At 39.5% G+C, this 12,382-nt stretch overlaps 2 long non-coding RNA genes across 2 annotated transcripts; both read left to right on the top strand.

Annotated features, from left to right (window-relative positions):
• The first annotated feature begins 2,459 nt into the window (after window positions 1-2,459).
• LOC118785358 lies at window positions 2,460-7,355 on the top strand. The gene is made up of 4 exons (XR_005005287.1): window positions 2,460-2,543; window positions 5,293-5,607; window positions 6,598-6,861; window positions 7,245-7,355. It is a non-coding gene; the product is annotated as an uncharacterized LOC118785358 (long non-coding RNA).
• A 2,877-nt stretch (window positions 7,356-10,232) lies between these two features.
• Window positions 10,233-11,315, top strand: LOC118785449. Its single transcript, XR_005005295.1, has 3 exons — window positions 10,233-10,306; window positions 10,771-10,823; window positions 11,240-11,315. It is a non-coding gene; the product is annotated as an uncharacterized LOC118785449 (long non-coding RNA).
• The last annotated feature ends 1,067 nt before the right edge of the window (window positions 11,316-12,382 follow it).

Genomic DNA, 12,382 nt, shown 5'->3' with positions numbered 1-12,382 from the left:
AAATTCCATTTTGGACAAAGCCTTGTCATAAAACTGAATGAATAAATAAATAAATGAAAAAACTGGACAATACTTCCATGAAACCAAATAATTAATTTTAAATGATGAGTACTATGAATGATAAGAATGCTGACCAGATCCTGATGGATGAGGAAATATTGTTCATGTCATGATTTAGAATAATGAAGCAGATCGCCAATTCCTCACTGACTCATGATAACACAAAATGAGACAATTCATGTTCTAAAATTACTGTTCTGAGATTAATTTCTGCGGAAATAACTCAATATTAATTCAGTGGGAAACTTAAAATTAATAATTTTCTTCCGGTTCCAGCTCTTCCAGAGCTGACTCTCCTCAGATATATAACTCAGTTAAACATTACTACAGATACATGCTACAAGACTAAAGATACAGCCAGTGCAATCAGATATATTATTCATACATTCCCACCTCATCAATGCCCAATAAATATAGTAGGTAGTAGGCGTTGGGATGACAGACGTCAGTTTGCTATGCCAAACAAATACAGAACCAATAGGCAGTGATTGTTACCAAATAATAAGCAATCAATAATATTTGCCACTCTTTGAGGTCCACATTCCCCATCTTGTTTTGTTCTGTTTCTTGGTGCTTGGTGGTTTAAACAATAGAGGATTTTTTTTTCCCCACTTCCTCATCCATAATTCCACACCGTCATGATACCATGTCACTGCAGATTCCTGTTTCGTAACTCTGTTGAAATTCATGACATGAAGAAAGACCCACTTTCTCTTGCTTTGTGTTGTCAGGCGAAATGTGTCTTATAAATGCAGCGCTGCCAATTCATTAGATACAATTCACTTTTCAATGCAGTTTAACAGCACCACTTATTCAATTAGTGATAAACTTTAAAATTTTGGGTGCAAAATTATTCAAAGATCATTGCTGTAAAAATTTTCCCAAAGAATTTTCAGATTTATTGAATTAATTTGATATCAGGCTCAAACTGGCTCAGAATTACAGTTAAACAATGAGTATCACAGTTGCTTAGCAGATGCTCTTGTCCAGAGCAACTTACATTACTTACAATTTTTGTAGATTGTTGATTACTACTGCTGGATATTTACTAAGGCAAATTTGATTAAGTACCCTGCCTAAGGGCATGACAGCAGTGCCCTTCCTGGGAATAAAACTGGCAATTCTTGAGTTACATGCATCTTATTATTTTATCACTAGGCCTATATATCTGTTCATTAGCTGCTGAAAAACGTACTTACTGAATCAGTGGAAATAGCAGTCATTACAGCAGTTTATTGTTCTAAAGCTCTATTTCTAGGTAAAGCTCTAGGTGTGTGTCTACTTTGAATAACCCCAGTGCAGACAACTGACTGTTGTTCAATGCATCTCAAAGATCCCAGTCTAGGCAGGTAAAAGATACAACTTTGGTTTATTTGCAAGGGCAACAAAGTAGGGAAGGGGTGTTTGGGGGGGTTTGAAATGCCAGCAGTAGGACCAAATCTGGCAGCAATGCATTCAAGCTTCTAAATGGAAGTCATGTAAAGCCAACGAGGCCTCCTTTCAGAGCTTTGATACAGTTGTGAAAACATGTCCCATTTTGCAATGAGACCACAAGACCACGAGACCATGAGACTTCAAACTATGAATCCTCCCCCCTGTCTTCCCCAGCTATGAAGCAAAATGGAAATGTTTTTTTTCTCCCTTTTCATTTGTCTGTAAAGCAGTTACACGCAACTTATTGGCGTCAAAAATTGTGTTTCCTCTTTTTTTCTGGTTATGATGTCCTTGTCACGAAAGACGTTTCTTCATTCTGACCCCATGTCTTTATATTTACACCCCTTGAAAAGCCATGATATTACACATTTGGTGTAATGAAATATTTCAGACAGCAAATATGTCAACTCTTCTCTGTTGTAAAGGAGCGCAACTATACATAACCAATGCACAGATATGTTTCTGATGAAGAAATGTAATTAAGTGCATTTCAGATCTCTGTTTAGTGACTTCAGAGCACTGTAAACAACTGATTTACTTAATTATTGTTATACATAATTGATGAATGGGTGAATAGGTGAATTATTAAATTGTACATGTATATTGTATATTGTATATTGTAAATCATCGATACACGTACGTGTACAGTATAAATGGTGACACAGAGAGCACCAAACAATTTGACAAACGTAAAAAAAAAGAAGAAGATGAATGGAAGGCCGAGGTCCTCAAAACCAGTTACAATGTCAATGTCACCTCAACATTTGTTTCACGTGTTCAACATTCTGTACTTGTTACTCTTCAGACCGCTGCAATAGAGCCACGTGCATGCCCCCGTTGTCTTACATCAGACGTCACGTCACACAGGCAGTGTCCGCTCACTTCTGCTCTGTTGTGCCATTTCCTGTATGCCAGGTCTTAGTAAAAGTGTAGTAAGGCAGTCAGTTCAGTGTTGGACACCATGCTGAAGAACTACAGCTCTCTGGGAAAGCTGCAGTGGCAGACCCTACTCTGGATATTCCTGTTATGTCACAGGCTCTCAGCTGAGGGTGAGTCTCGCTCTCCAGTAGGCAATCCGTCACCACACAACTTATAATAACTTTTGACATCGTGCTGTCCGTAAACATTTCTACATCAAGGCTCTGTGTGCACTGAGAGGCTTTTGAGCTGAGGTTCAGATGCTCTGGATTGTTTTGAAATGTTTCCATTTTATTAAACATGTGGCAAATCATACAGCTAGACTCAAACAGAATGATAAATCTGTAAATCAGAAGTAAGCTACTACTAAAATATCCAACAGTAATTGTCGTTGTTGCAGGAGCTATCTGCAGTGGTAACATTACCTCATATCAAATTATACATGCAGATAATTCTTTTGGGTATTTTCAGTCTGAGACAAGTTTAGGGTACAAAACTATTTAAATTGCAGGTATTTTGAAATACACAGTGTGCATCATTTTATGCATCAGATCCAAGAAAAGGAAGTTTACATTGATACATTTATACATTGAAGTTAGTCAAAAAAAGGAATGAGCAATAGTTAGTAATTGGGGTGACAAATTAAATTAATAGGCCACTGACTAGTTGCTCAAGTGCTGTGTGTTAGTGTATGGTACACTTCAGTTGTAATACCAAGGCAAAGAGCATCTCATGTTAAGTCATATATTTCATAAATAATGAATTTTATTATTGCAGAAAATATGAAAGTCACGTAATATGTATGGGTGTGTGTGTGTGTGTGTGTGTGTGTGTGTGTGTGTGCGTGTGTGTGTGTGTGTTTGTGAGAATATTGAGAGCAGATGCTTCCACATAGGTGTGATTCCGCAGTTAATTAAACAATTATCATCCCATCATGCTTAGGGTCACGTATAAAAATGTTGGGCAAGCCCCCTACATTGGTTACTATGGCCAGAGGTAGAGATCCCAGTGATGTGTTGGGGTACGTCACTGTTGGGGTACGTTTGGCAGCGGCTTCAGTTATGAAGACTGCTCAGCTTGCTGATGTTTCATAGGGAACGGTGGCTAAGGTGATGTCGGTCTGGAAGTGTGAGGGAAAGACATAATCAGCTAGAAGCAACTGTGATGCATACTCCTTGACCCTGATGTCCAAGCATTAGTTTGAGATGCAAGGCAAGCAACTGTAAATCAGTTGACTGCAAATACCAATCTAGGGCATGAGCTAGCAGTCAAGTCAAGAACACAGAGGGGCTGCTATGGTTGAGTTGTAGTACTTAAACCCTTTTTATTACACATTACATTACATTACACACAAAAAAACAGCATGCGTTATTGTCAGATAATTCAAAAATAGTGCTTCTTGGACACACACATCAACTTTATGTTTGGCATAGAAAAGGTGAATTTTGTAATAAACAAAAACCCCAGTCATACATTTGTGGTTTAAAATTTTAAAAGCAGCTGACAAACAAAAGCCAAAAGATCTGAAAGACATAAATTATAAGTAAGAGCATTTACAAAATACTAACTACAGGGGAGTGGATAAAAATAATTATTTTTGAATAGTAGAACTGCTGTGTGGAAATAAGATTTTAAATATACAGTGGCTTGAAAAAGTATTCAGCCCCCAATACTGTTTTCACATTTTTTTCACGATTTTTTTCCAGCTGATCTACACAGTATTGTACATCATGACAAAAGAGATGTGCAAAACCTTTCAAAAATTTAGAAAAAAATTAAAACTAGGGCCACCCCCTAAACACAGTTGCCAAACAAGAATGGTTCTTGTCAGAGAGGCTACTGTGATGCCAACTGTCACTCCAACTTAGCTACAGAAGTCAGTGCCTGCAACTGAAAATGATGTCCATGGGTCAACAGTCTCCAAACTATTGCACAAAAAGGGCCTTGATGGAAGAGTGGCAGGGAAGAAGCCCTTGCTGAAAAAAAACCCATGCTTGCCCATAAAGACTTTGCAACATGTCACTTGGAAGATACTACAAAGATATGGCAGAAGGTCTTGTGGCCTGAAGCGACTAAAGTGGAACATTTTAGCTCAAACACCAAGCAGTATGTGTGAAACACCATCCCCACAGTGAAATACGCTGGTGGTAACATAGTGCTATGAGGATGCTTTTCAGCAGCAGGGACTGGCAATCTGGTCAAGATTGATGGGAAGATGTATGCTGTACAATACATGGAGATTCTGGATAATTCCTACTCCCCTCTGCCAGAACGTGTAAACTAGGGAGGAGGTTCAGCAGGACAATTACCCAAAGCACACCGCCAGAACAATAGTGGATTGGCTGAACATGAAGAAAATTGACATCCTTGAATGGCCCAGTCAGAGGCCTGACCTTAACCCCATCGAACATCTGTGGAAAGACCTCAAAATTGCTGTCCACCACCATGCCGCAACTAACCTGGTACAGCTTGAGCAATTTTGCAAGGAGGAATGGGTTAACATTGCTCCTTCACATTGTGGAAAATTACTGCAACTACTAAAGAAGGGAGATGAATATTTATTAATTTTTGATATTTCCATTCTTTCGTTTTTTATTCTGTAATGATAATTTTATTTCTTTTTTGTGCTGTACTTTTTGTGCTGCAGAGCTGAGTGATTCACAAATAAAAAAAAGGGTTGGGGGATGAATACTTTTTCAATATATGTACAGTATATATATATATATATATATATATATATATATATATATATATATATATATATGTAGAGAGAGAGAGAGAGAAGAGGTTACTATGAATGGATGGATCTGATATAAATCCAGCCTGTCACACACCATGAGCAGGACTCTCTTTTTAAGCTCTGTTTTTTTCTCTCCACAGTTTGGAGTAAAAAAAAATATTTTATCGCTGGGGAACAAGAAACACTGACCCTGCTAGCGCCCCCACTTGGAAGCGGAAGGGAATTCATCTGGGAGTGGACACCACATGACAGCAACCGGAACGTGACCCAAATAGCAGCTCTAGAGTGGTCTGATGGACAGCTCTCAATGATTATCACCAATCCTTCTTTTAGGAAAAAAAACAACTTTGACATTTCCATGGACCAACATTTTGAGAATGCAGGAGTTTTTTCTTTTAAACAAATAAAGCCAGTATCCCTCCTGCTTGCACAGTTTGAGGTCTTTGCTTTTAAACGTAAGTTAACCGTTAAAATAAAGTACATCTACTGTATGCCTATTCTCTGCATAAATTATCATTAGTTTGCTTGATAGCAATAATGTAACATCTATAGACAAATGAAATTATTTTTATTATTATTATGAAATTATGAAATTATTATTATTATTAATAGATGTAAAACTGCATGCATCAAGTGATGAATATGTGATGAATATTGCAAGGTGAACTATAATGCTTTCATAGAAGTATCATAGAATTACCTTATAAGGAGATAGTATTTATTTGTGCCATTTTAATACAGTTTTTAAAAATGTGCATATTTCACTGCAGGCAGCAATGTAGCATAGTGGTTAAGGAACAGGACTCGTGACCGGAAGGTTGCGGGTTCAACTTCCTCACTGGGGCACTGCTGTTGTACTCTTGGGCAAGGTACTTAACTCACAATTGCCTCAGTAAATATCCAGCCGTATAAATGGATAACATTGTTAAAAAAAAAAAAGTATAACCCATGTAAATCGCTCTGGGTAAGAATGAAAAAAAGTATAACCCTCATTTCCTGCAAAAAGAATGTCCTACCTGAGTCATGTTTTGCTTTAAAGTAAGCCTGTATAAATGTATTGGTTTATCTGTAATCCATTTTTATGACTCCAAATTATTCAGACTGACATTTTTTTCTTATGAAAGAAAAACATTTTCAAATCACATCAAGTAGCAAGACTTTGCTTGGTGATTCCTGAAAGTCTGAATGTTTATAACTATATCATGTTTCCTCCTGAGTTTTTTTCAGTTTCCTGTAGCAGTTGCCACATATTTGCCATTGTGAGAAGCATTACTTCAGAGATTAAGTGAAAAGTCAAAAGGCAAATGTTTAATTTGGAGCTATTGTTGTAAAAATGGGTTTGTATTTTGCCAAGGATTCCAAATCATGGATGCCATAGATTTAATTTAGTGTTGCATTTCCTGTTTTTTTTTTTTTTTTTGGGCTGTCGCTCTGTATCACTGCAGTCACACCCTTCCGGTGGCCTGTGGTCCCCCTGGGCTCTGATGTGAGCAGGACCTGTGAGATGTCCCACCTGCCAGAGTCTGCCATGCTACAGTGGGAAAAAGAAGGAGAACCTACCTACAACACCACACTGCAATACAACAACACAGCTCACCTCATCATCCACAACGTGGGTCCAAACAACCAGGGGAAATACTTTTGTGCCATAAGGAAAAAAAATGGAGAGCGCTTGTTCCGTGTTTACAATGAAGTAAATGTCGCTGAAGGTAAGAGTCAGTCATGACTTTGTGGGCAGAGCTGGGGACCTGTCGGCAGGGATGTCAGGCAAAAGCACATTGACACCACTGATACACCCACCAGAGCATCAGCACTGCTACAGTAATCTCCATTATTGGCACATAACTGGCACATAGCTGTCAATATTTAGTATGTATTGGAGTATGGAAATAACAGATATTTCACTCATAAATCTTTTGAGATTTGATACAATTCAGTTTCTGTTTCTGTACACATTGTGAAGGACAGATTTGAAAACAGCCAATTTTCTTAGAACTGCAAGGAAAGCTTATTCTATTCTGCTTTATTCTGTTGTGTTCAACCTGTGTCACTCCCCTAGCTGAAATGTTCTTTCTTCCTTTTGTTTCTTCAGTTACATATGGCGCCTCCCACACTGTGTACAGACAGAGCTCCAACAGCAGTGAGGTGATACTGACCTGCAGAAGTAGTTCTGGGAGGTACAAGACAGCCACGTGGCACTGGACACCCGCCTCCGGGACAAGGAAAATTAGAGTGGCTTCAGCGGAGAGACCTGATAAAATTCTGATAGAGAAAGACAAAGAGAGATTTTCAGCTGCTGGTTTCAATGGGAAAGAGTTTCCCCTCCGCGTCACACCAGTCCAGTTTGGGGACAGCGGAACGTATGAGTGCATCCTTGATAAGGTCGCGTTTGGCTCTATAACCATGGTAAACGTTCAGGGTAAGATTTCTCTCAGAATTAAATCCTCAAGGTAATCATACATAATCATTTTCATGAATGCAAAACTCATAACATAAACAGCTATTTTTAAACACAGTTTGGTGTTCTTTTTAAATATAAGTGCACCAGTAGGTAAACAGATACATACTCACACCGAATATAGTACAAAGGACACTTAAGAACTAACACAGATTAATTACATTGTTAAATATTATTACACCCGACAGGGCCATGACTATATTCATTGGCAGCTGATGCTTCTTTTCTTCCATTCTCAGTATCAGTGGAGCCCCCTGGCAGTGTGTCCAGTAATGAGCCAGTTGTGCTGACCTGTGAGGTGTCTAAGGTAACTGGCTCACTGACCCTAGCCTGGATGAGGATGGAGGGGCGCAGGGGTTTTTTTGTCAAACAGACCGTCCTGACAGAGGGTCAGCCCGACAGGAAGCTGAATCTGACCCTCCACAGCCTCAGCAGAGAGCAGCTGCAGTGGGAGTGTGTGGTCTTCACAGAGAGCATGCTCAGAGTTCGGCTCCCTTTGCACCTCACTCCACCTACTCCGTCAGGTAACACCGATACTGGCTCCACTAGAGTTGCACGGTCCCGTCCGCACAGACATTCCACCAGGGCCACATTCTGGCAGCCTCCTCACAAACAGGCCCTGCCCTCAGTCACCACCACCACACAGGTACTTTCTACAATAAGCCCCAGCTCTCCATCACAACCACACACAGGCTCCTGTTACAATTAGGCTCCACCCTCCATAGCTGGCACATGTCTAATCCCTCATCCTCTACCACTGCCTAGACTGTTGAATAATGCCATCTAACCTTGTTCCTCTCATTGGCTGTGAGCTGTTTCTCCTGCGTTCCATTCTGAGACCAGTTCTAGGATAGAGGGTAATTAGAAATTTAAGAATGAAATCCAAGAGTTTCGCCTTGTCATGGTCTACAGTGCTAAACCAACAGTAGCAAGACACAACACGCTTACTATCTAATTTGAGTTTTGACCAAACTGGAGACAAAGCAGGACATTATCCCCCTTCTTGACCAATGCCTAGACATGTGCTTGGTATACACAACTAAACACTGAAATATTTGCTTTCGCATGCAGTTTGGTAAGTTTGGTCGAATTTGGTCTTTCCAGAAAACCAAAATGTCTGACATGACTTGAATAACTTTAAATTGCTGATGATAGAAGAGAGTGAGGTATGCTTCATTTTGTTATGCTGGAGAGCAGATTCACATCCTCAAAGTGCGTGGCTGCTCTGGCCTATGGGATCAGAGCTCTGAACACAGTGTAAGTTGAACCTTCTCATAAATTTCTCTTTCTTTTTGTGTGTCCCCCAGAAAACAGGCAGTTGACACTGATTATAATGCCCTGTGTGGCAGTTGTGTTGGTTGGCATGCTGATGCTGGTGGGAATGGTTTTTTACTACAAGAGGAGACCAGTAGCAGGTAAGGACACCCACACTGAGTCCGCCTAGCTGTTCCTAGCATGTGGTGTAGTGCAGGGGCGTTTCTAGCTATTAAAAAGATCAGGGGCTAAGTGATGTTTGCCTGGGGCTTGTCTTTTTTTTTTTTTTTTTTTTTTTTGAAGGGAGATCAGCATCAGTAGGTTGGGGAGGTTATATGTAGGGAGGTTATATGTATAAATAAATATTATCACACCTTCGGACGCTGCAAGTCAAGTTTCGCTCTGTTACATAGCCTATCTATTGTTTTGCTATAAACACCTCCTTTTTCAGGGTGAAAATATTCGGGGCTGGGCTTAAAATATTCAGGGCTAGAGCCCAGAATGATCAGACCTAACGACACCACTGGTATAGTGTATCACACTTGACTCCAGGCCGACAGCAGGAAACAGTGGTGTTGCAACGTACACATACTTACTGCAGTGCAAATGCAGCTAAAAGATTGCAGATTAATATTTAGTAAAGCAATTTAGGTTAAGTACTCAAAGGAACCCCCATATTTGATTCATAACTTCCAGATCACAAGGCCAGCTCCTAAAAGACTAAGCCACACTACAATGCTACCAATGTAGATTTGAGAGTTAACTCATGTTCCCCTGGTCTCCCACAGCTCCAGTTACATCACCAAGCACAGGATATGACAAGAAGGGGCAGTCTGATGTCATCTACGGTAACATAATGCAACCGTGTGAAGACGAAAGTGAGTACCTTCTCCTGCTCTCTGATGAACAGCTGTACGGATCCTGTGGGAAAATGTTAACTTTATTAGTGGAAGGCTAATTGTATTACAAATGGGTGCTATCATCACAATGGCTGAGAGCACATTACATTACATGACATTATTGGCATTTAGCAGACTCTCTTATCCAGAGCGACTTACATAGGTAACACGTTTTTTACGTTACATGTTACATTTATTTTCCAAAGCAAAATGACGGCATCCAGGGTGTGGAGTTTGTGGACAATTTCAAAAAAAAAAAACCTAGCATCTCACTATAATCAAATATGTACTACAAAATATAAGCAGTACAGTTGTACTGTGATTTAAGAATATATAACAGATATGATAAATCATACCCAGCACAATAATTTTCATTTATGCAATTAAAAGGCATAGCCATGACAGAACTACAGGTTTGATTAAGAAATTTGCCAACTCTATGATTTTTATTCTGCCCACATGAAGAAGCCCTGGAGACCCCAGCAGAAGAAGACAAATATGAAATCCATTATTCATCATTTTCTCTGGGAAATACAAGTCCAGGTAATGGCATCAGTTTAAACCTACTATACTTACTTTTAACCTTCTCACGGTTAGTGAATTTCTCTCATGTTTACTAAGCTATCTATTCATAGTATGTAGTGGTGCAAAATCAGAATCTTCAGGTCACATAATTTGATGTCGGTGAATGATTGCATGATCATGAGGCACTGTAACAACAGGTAACCTTTTTTACAACAAAAATTACCAACACACAGGTCAAGCAATTACAATCAATAGAGGGCGTGTTTACAACAGTTAAGCTACAAAAATTCACAGTCCTTTGTCAGTCACAGTTTTCTGTCTTGCTGAATTTTAGTGTTGAAAGCAGCACAAGTGGGACTGTATTACAACTAACTGCCTGCAGTTTTCTCACTCTGTCAAGTTGCTAGGAAGTCATTTTTAATCATTTCTAATGTTTCATTTTGTATTTGTTTGATTTCTTTCCTGATGTTTAAACCTCACAGGTGCAGTGAGGAAACAGAACAATTACAGACCTGACTCTACAAATGAGTGTCTTGTAAGTAATATACAGTAAAACAGTACAAAAATAATTTAGACAAAAATAATTCAGTCAAATAAGTTTTAGTATCTGTTCATATGGCTGTATCAGGTCAGCCAACCTTGGCTTTAGCTTCACAACACTATACTAGGTCAGCCAGGTTCTATCTCTACAGCAGAAATGAGGTGTAATGAGCCAGGCTGGTGTTGGCTCTCATTGTAAAAAGAGTCTAAATAGCCAGACTGGTTCCAGTTTGACAGACTGTTCCCAGCACTACAGTGTCAAAGAGGTATAGTGAGTCAACCTGGTTTCAGCTTTAAAGTGGAAAAGATATAAAATTGGTGGTTTAGCTGTTTCAACTGAAGCACTGCTTAAGCACATATTGTTACTGTTGTGTGTTACTATTACTGTTGTGTGTTTCTCTTCTTCTACAGAAACAACAATCAGATACAGTGGTCTATTCAAGCCTCAATGTGACATGAGACCTACAGTGTTCCCCACCCGGATAAAAGACACAACATTTATAGGGAAAAAACTTAACAAATCTGCCTTATTTCCTATTGTTGGGGGCTTTCATTACTTTTAAATAGATAAGTGCTTCCAGGTATAAATAAGAAGTATTTTTTTCTATGAAACTCCATGCAGCAAACCAGTTATGAATCTGGGATGTGCACTTTTTAATTCAGTTTGCTATCTTTTTCATTGTATTCATAATTTATTTTCTTATTTTATTTATTGATTTCAAAATAAGCTAAACTAAAAACTATGAAACAGTGATGATGAATTAAAGCCAAACGAATTTCTCACGTGCTGGGGATTGTTTTATGTGACCAGCAGGTGGCAACATTGAGCTGCACCAGCATTGTACCATACATTTCTTTGAAACTCTTATCTTTCTGTTGTCCCATATGACCTGGCTGTGAACAGCAACTATAAAATGCATTCCAAATCCTAACAGAATTTTCTGAAAAATGTTAAATACAGCTCCACCTTCTTTTTCTGCTGTTATGAGAGTCTGTATTGATTGACATGTGTAGAATCGTCCTTTTCAGATCCTCAAGGTCTGTCCTGCTTTGTGTACAGCTGTGTGTGTGAGCGCACCGCACGAGTGCATGCGGGAGCCATTGTATGACACCAAGGTCTTTCAAAATGGATGCATTCTTAGGGAGATGCATTCTTTGTGGCACTTTTCTTACAGAAAAGCAGGCTAAAGAACAAAACGCTTGTCCTCATTCCTTAAAAAATCAGTCTCTCTGGAAGCATTTCAAAGGAGCAGTGAGGAGGCTGAAAAGCAAAGAATGCCAAGGCCGACACATGGTCTGCTTCGCACTCCTCTGGCCTCCTCAGTCGAGAAGCTGGCAACCATGAGACCAGCGACAGCAGCTGCACAGCCACAGCAGCTATTGTGGACTGCTGTCCTCTGTCAAACAATGCAGGCAAGATGCACCTGCATCTTTGCATTCAATTGATACTACCTCGGTCATCACATGCACATGCACACGCGTGCACGCATGCACGCACACACGCACGCACAAGCACCCTCTCCCTATTTTTTTCTGGGGAAACACTGTTGGATC

The sequence above is a fragment of the Megalops cyprinoides genome, chromosome 11 (assembly GCF_013368585.1).
Source record: "Megalops cyprinoides isolate fMegCyp1 chromosome 11, fMegCyp1.pri, whole genome shotgun sequence".
Classification (NCBI taxonomy): domain Eukaryota; kingdom Metazoa; phylum Chordata; class Actinopteri; order Elopiformes; family Megalopidae; genus Megalops; species Megalops cyprinoides.
The sequence above is the reverse complement of the archived record's forward strand: the minus strand, read 5'-3'. Positions and strand labels throughout refer to the sequence as shown.